This window comes from Brienomyrus brachyistius, unplaced genomic scaffold (assembly GCF_023856365.1).
Source record: "Brienomyrus brachyistius isolate T26 unplaced genomic scaffold, BBRACH_0.4 scaffold81, whole genome shotgun sequence".
Lineage (NCBI taxonomy): Eukaryota > Metazoa > Chordata > Actinopteri > Osteoglossiformes > Mormyridae > Brienomyrus > Brienomyrus brachyistius.
In genome coordinates, this window is record NW_026042356.1 from 441,393 (window position 1) to 454,188 (window position 12,796).

General features: G+C 51.6%; 1 pseudogene; it reads right to left on the reverse strand.

Annotated features, from left to right (window-relative positions):
- LOC125726951 (contactin-associated protein-like 2) overlaps positions 1-12,796 on the reverse strand; it is a 252,898-nt pseudogene that overhangs the window by 139,413 nt on the left and 100,689 nt on the right.

Genomic DNA, 12,796 nt, shown 5'->3' on the forward strand with positions numbered 1-12,796 from the left:
GCAAATGATCGCACCACACGGAGGGGTGCGGGGGGGGGTCTGAGGGGGCAGAAAATCACACCACACTGTGAGATGCAGGGGGGGGTCTGAGGGGGCAAAAGAGTACACCACACTGGGGGGGGTTTAGGGTGGGGGGTCTGAGGGGGCAAAAGATCACACCACAGGGGGTGCACGGGGGGATTCCCATCCAACTCCAGCCAGTGGAAAAAAACGCACAGGGGCGGATCAGAGGAGAGGTGAGCGAGGGAGAGAGATGGGACAGCGGGGCTCTGGGGAGCTGAAATGAATCCACACGGCCGCGAGGGAGAGAGACGGGACAGCGGGGCTCTGGGGAGCTGAAATGAATCCACACGGCCGCGAGGGAGAGAGACGGGACAGCGGGGCTCTGGGGAGCTGAAATGAATCCACACGGCCGCGAGGGAGAGAGAGACGAGACAGCGGGGCTCTGGGGAGCTGAAATGAATCCACACGACCGCGGGGGAGAGAGACGGGACAGCGGGGCTCTGGGGAGATGAAATGAATCCACACGACCGCGAGGGAGAGAGACGGGACAGCGGGGCTCTGGGGAGCTGAAATGAATCCACACGACCGCGGGGGAGAGAGACGGGACAGCGGGGCTCTGGGGAGCTGAAATGAATCCACACGGCCGCGAGGGAGAGAGAGACGGGACAGCGGGGCTCTGGGGAGCTGAAATGAATCCACACGGCCGCGAGGGAGAGAGACGGGACAGCGGGGCTCTGGGGAGCTGAAATGAATCCACACGGCCGCGAGGGAGAGAGACGGGACAGCGGGGCTCTGGGGAGCTGAAATGAATCCACACGGCCGCGAGGGAGAGAGACGGGACAGCGGGGCTCTGGGGAGCTGAAATGAATCCACACGGCCGCGAGGGAGAGAGACGGGACAGCGGGGCTCTGGGGAGCTGAAATGAATCCACACGGCCGCGAGGGAGAGAGAGACGAGACAGCGGGGCTCTGGGGAGCTGAAATGAATCCACACGGCCGCGAGGGAGAGAGACGGGACAGCGGGGCTCTGGGGAGCTGAAATGAATCCACACGACCGCGGGGGAGAGAGACGGGACAGCGGGGCTCTGGGGAGCTGAAATGAATCCACACGGCCGCGAGGGAGAGAGACGGGACAGCGGGGCTCTGGGGAGCTGAAATGAATCCACACGGCCGCGAGGGAGAGAGAGACGAGACAGCGGGGCTCTGGGGAGCTGAAATGAATCCACACGGCCGCGAGGGAGAGAGACGGGACAAAGGGGCTCTGGGGAGCTGAAATGAATCCACACGGCCGCGAGGGAGAGAGACGGGACAGCGGGGCTCTGGGGAGCTGAAATGAATCCACACAGCCGCGAGGGAGAGAGACGGGACAGCGGGGCTCTGGGGAGCTGAAATGAATCCACACGGCCGCGAGGGAGAGAGAGACGAGACAGCGGGGCTCTGGGGAGCTGAAATGAATCCACACGACCGCGGGGGAGAGAGACGGGACAGCGGGGCTCTGGGGAGCTGAAATGAATCCACACGACCGCGGCGGAGAGAGACGGGACAGCGGGGCTCTGGGGAGCTGAAATGAATCCACACGGCCACGAGGGAGAGAGACGGGACAGCGGGGCTCTGGGGAGCTGAAATGAATCCACACGGCCGCGAGGGAGAGAGACGGGACAGCGGGGCTCTGGGGAGCTGAAATGAATCCACACGACCGCGAGGGAGAGAGACGGGACAGCGGGGCTCTGGGGAGCTGAAATGAATCCACACAGCCGCGAGGGAGAGAGACGGGACAGCGGGGCTCTGGGGAGCTGAAATGAATCCACACGGCCACGAGGGAGAGAGACGGGACAGCGGGGCTCTGGGGAGCTGAAATGAATCCACACGGCCGCGAGGGAGAGAGACGGGACAGCGGGGCTCTGGGGAGCTGAAATGAATCCACACGACCGCGAGGGAGAAAGACGGGACAGCGGGGCTCTGGGGAGCTGAAATGAATCCACACAGCCGCGAGGGAGAGAGACGGCTGCTAAAGCTTCCCTCTGTCACCAGGCTGACAAAGGTGAGGAAACATTGAAATAAACAGGCATCATGTCATGGCTGCAGCAGCCTGCTTCCTGCCTGCCTGCCTGAGCTGTCTGTAGGTGACCTCATGAACCAGCGAGGTCTGATCTGCTTCCCGGCCTGTCACACCCAACTCCGAATCCGACACAAAAGCATTTTAGGAGGCAGGGGTACCCAGGGATATGCTTCACATGTGGACGATTCGATCATGTCCCAGACTCATGAGGTTCAACTGTTTGTTGAGGGAAAATGCAATAGATTTATAATACAGATCAAGTCAAACTGTTAGTTACTAAAGGTATGATTTCCTATTGATCTGGAATATAGAACTGTTCAAAATGAGCACAAAGTACTTATGCATGTTAAGGATGCATACATGCAATGTCACACCTGAAAACATTCTCCTAAAGCTGAGGAGAAGGATGTGTGATTACTGAAGCACCAGCATCTCCAAACGTGTGGTCCTTAAGGTGGATGTGTAATTAATGAAGCAACAGCACCTCCATACATGTGATCCTTGTGGAGGATGTGTAATTAATGAAGCACCAGCACCTCCAAACGTGTGATCCTTGTGGAGGATGTGTAATTAATGAAGCACCAGCACCTCCAAACGTGTGATCCTTGTGGAGGATGTGTAATTAATGAAGCACCAGCACCTCCAAACGTGTGATCCTTGTGGAGGATGTGTAATTAATGAAGCACCAGCACCTCCAAACTTGTGATCCTTGTGGAGGATGTGTAATTAATGAAGCACCAGCACCTCCAAACGTGTGATCCTTGTGGAGGATGTGTAATTAATGAAGCACCAGCACCTCCAAACGTGTGATCCTTGTGGAGGATGTGTAATTAATGAAGCACCAGCACCTCCAAACGTGTGATCCTTGTGGAGGATGTGTAATTAATGAAGCACCAGCACCTCCAAACGTGTGATCCTTGTGGAGGATGTGTAATTAATGAAGCACCAGCACCTCCAAACATGTGATCCTTGTGGAGGATGTGTAAGTAATGAAGCACCAGCACCTCCAAACATGTGATCCTTGTGGAGGATGTGTAATTAATGAAGCACCAGCACCTCTAAACATGTGCTCCATAATGAAGATGTGTAATTAATGAAGTACCAACACCTCCAAACGTATGATCTCTGAGGAGGATGTGTAATTAATGCAGCATCAGCACCTCCAATTGTGCGTTCCTTGTGACACTAAATTTGTCACTGCATACGTCATGCGCTGCAGAATCGTATGCTTTGTATCCTAAGAAGTTTCTTCAGCACAGTGAGTGATTATTACCATCCCACGATTTATTCCCATTGGGATGCATTACCTTGAACGGCACACGATACATGCTGACCTTCTGCAGCAGCATGCTGCTAAGAACACAGCCAACATGCACTGACAAGAGGGCTGTTTGTGTTTCAAACATTAAATACTATCGTTGTGGGAGAACGGATACGTGTCCTCAGATGCACTGCATCCCCTATTCACACACCAGGTAAACTACAGATGACAGTACAAAAGAGGCCTACTTAGGAAATGCTACGCACGGTCTAGCCGTCTGCCTGTGGAACTGTTGCCTCCCACTGTAATGGTGAAGTCTTTGTGTTTCAATAATGAGGCTCAACTTTGACAGAAAAACAAGGCCATTTAAAAAAACAAGAAAGAAGAAGTTTTATTTAGAATTAGGACATGAGATGATTCTGATACCATGATTTTCAAGAAGGTTCCAGACCTTCAAGCGTACATAGGACAAAGAGGTAAAGGAGAGCTGCAGAAAGTATGGGCTGTTTGTCAATCATCACAATGTCAAACTACAGTGCTCCGACATTCTACCAGGCCCAAAATACTGGAAGATATACACAGAGGCTATTGCTGTCATCCATGGGAGGAGATCCACAGAGGGTGCAGCTTCCAGCTGAAGGAGGTGATCCATGAAGAACACAGCTTCCAACCTATCAAGGAGATCCACTGAGGCGGCATCTTCCAGCCTAAGGAAGAGATCCACTGAGGCCGCATCTTCCAGCCTAAGGAAGAGATCCACTGAGGCTGCATATTCCAGCCTAAGGAAGAGATCCACTGAGGCCACGGCTTCCAGCCTAAGGAAGAGATCCACTGAGGCTGCATATTCCAGCCTAACAAAGAGATCCACTGAGGCTGCATATTCCAGCCTAAGGAAGAGATCCACTGAGGCTGCATATTCCAGCCTAAGAAAGAGATCCACTGAGGCCGCATCTTCCAGACTAAGGAGGAGATCCACTGAGGCTGTGGCTTCCAGACTAAGGAAGAGATCCACTGAGGCTGCATCTTCCAGAATAAGGAAGAGATCCACTGAGGCTGCATCTTCCAGCCTAGGGAAGAGATCCACTGAGGCTGCATCTTCCAGCCTAGGGAAGAGATCCACTGAGGCTGCATATTCCAGCCTAAGGAAGAGATCCACTGAGGCTGCATATTCCAGCCTAAGGAAGAGTTCCACTGAGGCCACGGCTTCCAGCCTAAGGAAGAGATCCACTGAGACTGCATATTCCAGCCTAAGGAAGAGATCCACTGAGGCTGCATATTCCAGCCTAAGGAAGAGTTCCACTGAGGCTGCATATTCCAGCCTAAGGAAGAGATCCACTGAGGCTGCATATTCCAGCCTAAGGAAGAGATCCACTGAGGCTGCATCTTCCAGCCTAGGGAAGAGATCCACTGAGGCTGCATCTTCCAGCCTAGGAAAGAGATCCACTGAGGCTGCATATTCCAGCCTAAGGAAGAGATCCACTGAGGCTGCATATTCCAGCCGAAGGAAGAGATCCACTGAGGCCACGGCTTCCAGCCTAAGGAAGAGATCCACTGAGGCTGCATATTCCAGCCTAAGGAAGAGATCCACTGAGGCTGCATATTCCAGCCTAAGGAAGAGTTCCACTGAGGCTGCATATTCCAGCCTAAGGAAGAGATCCACTGAGGCTGCATATTCCAGCCTAAGGAAGAGATCCACTGAGGCTGCATATTCCAGCCTAACAAAGAGATCCACTGAGGCCGCATCTTCCAGCCTAAGGAAGAGATCCACTGAGGCCGCATCTTCCAGCCTAAGGAAGAGATCCACTGAGGCCGCATCTTCCAGCCTAAGGAAGAGATCCACTGAGGCCGCATCTTCCAGCCTAAGGAAGAGATCCACTGAGGCCGCATCTTCCAGCCTAAGGAAGAGATCCACTGAGGCTGCATATTCCAGCCTAAGGAAGAGATCCACTGAGGCCGCATCTTCCAGCCTAAGGAAGAGATCCACTGAGGCTGCATATTCCAGCCTAAGGAAGAGATCCACTGAGGCCACGGCTTCCAGCCTAAGGAAGAGATCCACTGAGGCCACGGCTTCCAGCCTAAGGAAGAGATCCACTGAGGCCACGGCTTCCAGCACTCCTTATTGCACAGGCGGCCCTTTGGGAGCCATCTTCTTGGGCAGGGATGAACGCTGAGAGGCATGCTTTAAAATACTGGGGCAGGAGCATACCTATTGGCAATTCTATGATTTTTAGGGAGCATTAGAAGGGCCATAATTCATACAGAGGGGCCAATCTAATCATTAGCTAATGATTTGCTTAATCTGCAAGTGACGAGGAAGGGGCACACTGGGAGCCAATCAGCTTTCAGATGGAACTAGTGCTCCTGTGTCCCCGCCCCTATATATATATATCCTGAGTGTATTTGTCAGGGAAGGGACACACCGGGAGCCAATCAGTTTTCAACTGGAGCTCATGCCCATCTGGCCCCGCCCCTGTACATCTGGCAGCAGTCACACATCACCAGTCGCACCGAGCGGACTGGCCTCGCACTGCACGCCCATCAGGGACCCAGGCCGGGAGCACTGCCTGATGCTTGTTAGCACACAGGCAGCGCAGCTACCTCCAGAGTTCCCACTGCGCAAACCGCCGGTCAGCAAACGCCGTTGGCCCAGTGGTGGCGGCATCCGCCAGCGCACTCACAACTCATAGCTACTCTTTAAAATATAGATGTGTTTAGAGATTCTTCCAGAATCTCCAGAGGTGAATTGCGCATAAAATAAACTTTTTGATTTTGTTTTAGTGAGGCTAGAGGGGGTCATTTTACCAAGAACATATATTAGTGACATGTAGATAGCTATGCCATGTTGTTAGCTATGCTAGGATGAAGCGATTTTGATATTTTTTGCCCGAAAGCTGGATATTAAGACTTCTTCTGTTTATAAACATGTTTACCACGGTTAGAAAGTTATGTTTTTTTCTGCTCAAGGAATAAACAAGCTGAATTTTTATCTGCGTTATTTAATAGCATAAACCTTCTTTGCAAAAATACCAATTTATTTAATTAAATGCAGGCATATTATGAAGAAGGACATGAACAATCATAAATGTGTTATTATAAGCTTGTAGTAAAGTCAATTTTTGTTGTTAACCAATTAAATTAGGTGCGTGTGTCCGGCGGTTCCGCGCTTCCCGCGATCTCACTGTATGGAAATGGCCAATAGAAACACGACAGGCTACAGCGCAGCGTTTCCGCCTGCCGTCCCTCTCGCTGGGGCTTGCCGGTGTGTCGGGCGCCCTGCCGGCACGATGTGACGCGCATTCACCGCTCACACCCCAGGCCAGCAGAAAGACACTGGTGAGATAAGCCTCGTCCAAAGCTCCGCATCAGGATGAGGGTCTGACTGAAGAGGACTCAGCGTGGAGTCATGGAATGCTAGAAAGCTTTAGCTGTTGATATCCTATTAACGTTTTAGCCAGTAATATAGCTAAATATTTTAATGACACCTCAATCAACTGATAACTAAGGAGCCTGAGTACGACAACCACAGGACAGCCTTTGGGTTACAAGCTGAAGATATTTTGCTGCTTTGCTGAGGTAAACACTGAGGTAAAAAGGCGACAGATTTTAAAATTAAAGTAAACTGAACAAAAGATTCGTTGAGCAATGAACTATAATCTTTTTTCATTAATTTACACATGACGCTCCATTTTAATTAGCACTCACTGCTTAAATGACCATCCGGATCAGCATAGGTGAGGGTCAGTCTAACATTTTCAGAGAGAAAATCACGTACAGCTTTTTTGCAGTATCCCAGATGTGCCCGTGTTCTTTGTCAATATTATGAAATTCAGTAATATTTGAAGTCTATTTTATTACTAAAATGAGAAGTGGATTTCAAAAGCATTCCAAACTGAAGGGTTCTTAAATGCTTAAACAGCTCTGCTCTTTCATTTCCCTCATAAATATTCTCCAGCAGGTGAACCTGGGGCAGCTTTCGGCTCTGAATGACCATTTTTGGCTGAACATCTTCACAGATCTCAGGAGAATCCGAGCCCTCGCATTCAAAGGATGAACCTTTTCATCCAGCACACCAAAGTGCCGTGAAACTTTAGATGTTACTTTCATGGTGAAAACACACAGTCAGAGATCTTATAAACTGGCATTTCCGACAAAATTCCCCGGTTCTCACACGGCAATTGGCAGAGGCTACAAGAAAACCTCTCCGCCAATTCTATACAGCAAAATGTCACAAATGCACACAATTCAAACGCTACATAAATACATTTATCATTCATGCAAAAGAATTACCGCTACTGTTATAACCAAAGATACGTTGGATTGCATTGCTGAAATATCCTACATGATTTGTGCAATGCTAGACTTTAGATGACACTCACTTCTATCTCCATAGCAGGTAAGCTGCTAAAGACGTAAGATCAGAGAGCAGGACCAGCCAGCGTCCCAGAACCTACAGCGGTTGGGGGTTAAGGGCCTTGATGCAGGACCCAACATGATATAATTACTGCTGGCCGAGGGATCAGAACCCGGGACCCAGATTGCTAACCCACTGAGCCCCAGTGACATCACACCAAAGGAAGCACGAACACAGGTCTCTCTGAGCTGCTGTCTTGGTATCCTTCATCACACATATGTAAGTACGCAGGAACATCGGTAAGCCTCAGGAATGCCACGCTGCCTCAGACATCTGCTCTTCTTTCCTGTGATATGAAACTTCTCATCACCGCTAACGTTTTCATTTCTTCTTCAACTCCTGGCAACCTGGCCAAGCTGAGACTGGCAGCCACTCACATGGGATATTTCCAGCTAAAACTCTCTCTGCTGGCACGTCAAAGTCAAATTCATTTTGGAGATGATGAAACAGAAATGGGACATCGTTTTCTTAGAATCTGGGAGGATGTTTAAAAATATATTGTTTGTTTATGAAAAAAAATTGAAGATACACTACAAAAACTGTCAAGAAATATTTGATGCAAATGACAATTGAAATGGAAGCAAATATCACTGTAATTCCAACAATCGCAGTAAGATTTTGGCTGCATTACTGATGCCATTTTCCAGCTCCTATGTTAAGCTGAGATGGAGAGGGAGAGCAGCCCAGACTTTATGGAGCTTGGAATGATCCTTCTAGAATGATCTTTCTGGCGTGACCCTTCTGGAGTGATTCTTCTAGAATGCATGGTTGAGGCCATTATGGAATGAATTCATCAATTCGAATCTAAATCGGGAAATGGAACCGGAGTTGGGATTGGAAAGAAACTATGGGGTACAGAACTGGAATTGAATTCGGATTTCAGGGAGATTTAAATTCCAACTCTAGTTCCATTTCCTGACTTGGACTTGAATTGATGAATGCATTCCGGAATGTCCCCAACCCTGCTGAAGTAATCCTTCTGGAATGATCCTCCTGCAGTGATCCTTCAAGAGTGATCCTTATGGAGTGACTCGTCTGCAGTAACCCTCCTGAAGTGACTCGTCTGCAGTGATCCTTCTGGAGTGACTCTTCTGCAGTGACCGTCCGGGAGTGACTCATCTGCAGTGACCCTCCGGGAGTCACTCATCTGTTTTGATCCTTCTGGAGTGACTCGTCTGGAGTGATCCTTCTGGAATGATCCTCCTGCAGTGACCCTCCTGGAGTGACTCGTCTGGAGTGATCCTTCTGCAGTACTATTTCCGTAATGTTGAGACAATGTAATCCGATGGCTGCCTTTTCCCATTAACTGCATAGTAATTCATGTGAAAGTCAGATTTCTGATTTCATAATAGTGCTCATAGAAGCCCAATAAATGTGAATACTTCACTCGGAATTCATCCTCTCACCAAAAATGTTATTACATTGATATACTGTAAAATGTCATAATAGTTGTACTTTTGTTAGCAGAAGAATTGTCCTAATTTTTCAGCCCCATACAGCCAATCGAAACGCAGCATCGGTGACGTGTCAGTGGACGGAGAGCTGGAAGTCAGAAATAGCTGGTGGTGGCAGAGGATGTTCATTAGCTGTGACAGCGCTGATGGCGTTCAGGCGGGGGTGGCGGAGGCCCTCCTACAGGGCCCATGTCTATCAGGGGCTGGGTAGGGAGTCCCCCCCCAGGGGTTCGAGAGCCGTGACTAAAAGGGGGCAGGAGGGAGCACAGCTGGATGGGGGCAGCATGGTGACAGGTGTCAGCGTGGTGACAGTGACCCACAGGAGGTCCTGTCACACCTGTACCACCCAAAAAAAAGAAACATTGCTCGCTCTAATCTACCAACTGCTAGTTAACTGACAGTAGAGACTAGTTAGAGTCTCTAAGGCCACAGAGCAGAAGAGCGTGGCGGCATTTCTGCATTACAAACCCACAGGGTGACACTGTCACGGGGCTTAGTGAGAGGGCGGAAGCAGCTGGCAGCTTATTAGCGCTGTTAGAAATGTAAGCACGTGGATTTTAATCAGCGATAAGGCCAAGCAGAACGACTAAAGCCCAGGATAACAGGCCATTAACATGCAAACATGTAAACAACGCGGACGCCAATGCCAGAGGGACAGAGCGATTAAGTCAGCTCACCCACGTTTACAGGCAGGAGGTGCCGGAGGTGCTGAATGTGCACTTTGCAGAAGCAGGGCTGCAGCTGGGGTCACCCAGTGAAGGGGCTGTCATTGAGAGTAGGCCGGAAAGCACAGGGAGCACTGCACGCAGCCCGGCCGAGGGAGCTCTGCACGCAGCCAGGCCGAGGGAGCTCTGCACGCAGCCAGGCCGAGGGAGCCCTGCACGCAGCCCGGCCGAGGGAGCTCTGCACGCAGCCCGGCCGAGGGAGCTCTGCACGCAGCCCGGCCGAGGGAGCTCTGCACGCAGCCAGGCCGAGGGAGCTATGCACGCAGCCCGGCCGAGGGAGCTCTGCACGCAGCCCGGCCGAGGGAGCTCTGCACGCAGCCAGGCCGAGGGAGCTATGCACGCAGCCAGGCCGAGGGAGCTCTGCACGCAGCCAGGCCGAGGGAGCTCTGCACGCAGCCCGGCCGAGGGAGCTCTGCACGCAGCCAGGCCGAGGGAGCTCTGCACGCAGCCCGGCCGAGGGAGCTCTGCACGCAGCCCGGCCGAGGGAGCCCTGCACGCAGCCAGGCCGAGGGAGCCCTGCACGCAGCCCGGCCGAGGGAGCTCTGCACGCAGCCCGGCCGAGGGAGCTCTGCACGCAGCCAGGCCGAGGGAGCTCTGCACGCAGCCAGGCCGAGGGAGCCCTGCACTCAGCCCGGCTGAGGGAGCCCTGCACTCAGCCCGGCCGAGGGAGCTCTGCACGCAGCCCGGCCGAGGGAGCCCTGCACTCAGCCCGGCCGAGGGAGCTCTGCACGCAGCCCGGCCGAGGGAGCCCTGCACTCAGCCAGGCCGAGGGAGCCCTGCACGCAGCCCGGCCGAGGGAGCTCTGCACGCAGCCAGGCCGAGGGAGCTCTGCACGCAGCCCGGCCGAGGGAGCTCTGCACGCAGCCCGGCCGAGGGAGCCCTGCACGCAGCCCGGCCGAGGGAGCTCTGCACGCAGCCAGGCCGAGGGAGCGCTGCACACAGCCCGGCCTCACAATCCCGAGCTAACTGCTCAGCCCCAGACGGGTGGCAGGTCAGGCCATGCACCCGAATCACGCTGTTCTCAGGAGACATGCAGAGCCATCCTGAGATGACACTTTTTCTGGTATTTTGGGTACTTAATATAGCTTATGAAGTTCCTGTATTTAAAAAATTCAATGTCAAAAAAATGCCAAGATCCTCTTGTTCGGTTGTTGAGATGAAATATGACATAAAGTGTAAGGAGGGGGAGGAAAGGAAGTCATTTCACAGCTTGCAGCTCATGGTCTTTGATAGTTTGTTGTTTGGCCAGATTAAATCCTTTAGAAAGATTTTCTCTCTCTGCTGTCTCTAAACTAGGTGATGTTTGTAGGTTAGCGCCCAGTGCTCAGAAGGCTTTTCTGCTACCCTGGATGGGATGCCAGTCCATCACACAGGATACAAGGCAGGGGATACCATGGATGGGATGCCAGTCCATCACAGGGCACAGGGCAGGGGACACCCTGGATGGGATGCCACATGCAAGACACCTCCTCGGCACGGGAAGAACATGGAAACTGCACATGCACACACACACGCACATGCACATGCACACACACACGCACATGGACACACACACGCACATGCACACACACACGCACATGCACACACACGCACACGTGAGCAGCCAGGACATACAGAGATGCCAAAGCAATTCTAGACAAGCTAGAAACTTTCCAATTATATCAGAAACTGTAGGTTCTCTGGTTCCCCCAAAGGGGAACATCTTCATGCATCTTCATGCATATTATTTTGTGATGTTTCAGGCATCCAGACAAAAGCAGCTGATATTGTTGCTTCTGCTCAGTCATTTGGTTTGTAAAATATCAGATAATGGTGAGAGTGAGCTGTGAGCGAGCTTTGCTCCAAGGTGCCATGAGCTTACGGTGGATGGGAAGTGAGTGGGTGTGGCAGCATCAGAGCAAAAGCGGCCCAACAACAAAGGTGGGGGTTGGGGGGTGCCACCGTATGGGGGCGCCTGTGTCCCCGGAAGATTTGACGTACCTCCTCTCCGGTTGAGCTTGGCGTAGCCTGCAGCATAGCCGCTGGCGAAGACCGACGAGGCAGAGAATGCGTGGTGAGCGAGGGGCGTGGCCAGGACCTCATCACATTTTGCTGAAAAAGGAGAAAAAAGTACAAATATGAACCGACGGAGGATGGGGAGTAACAGACAGGAGAGAGACAAACGTGTAAATAGGTAAACGGTTTGGAAACGAGAGAGCGAAGCCTCCACAGCACATACAGGAAGTGGGTCGACTGGGCCGGACACCCCCCCCCCCCCCCCCCGACCTCAAAATGCAAGGTCACACTTCTCTGCTTTTGACAAAGTAACGGAGAGGCTGACCAGAATTCAAAACAACCTCTGAATGTGAGTAAGTCTGGTTCATACAACACAGACCATCATGTCTGCCAGCATTACCGACTGACATACACCGTTATTCAAACACACCCAAATAATGAGAGAGACGTCAAAAGTAACGCACATTATAACGAAGGGCTGCACTCTGATTCAGCCTCGCCAGGGTGAACAAGGCCAGCCACTTACACTACTTGCTTATCAGATTATTTAATCCAAACCTAATTCCAAATTTGTTTTCAAGACAAGCATTACATTGTGCTTCTATTTGCTACAGGATTTGAGATGTGATCATAATTCTTTTCTATTCTATTGCAAATACTTTGACTAAATTAATGGGAGAGACACTGTGACTGAGGTCCCAGACTGGATTAAGTGAGTATGTACTGAAGCTTTTACAGAGAACCCAAATTGCACCATTCTAATAAAAGGCCCTGCAGCCTGACATCAGGAGTTCTGCCTGTGAATCTGCGTGGGTTTTGCTCACGGCTGAGTCTGCCTGTCACCTGCTCCCCAAGTGGCCGCCTCACACGCCTCCTCCAGTAGGTAGGC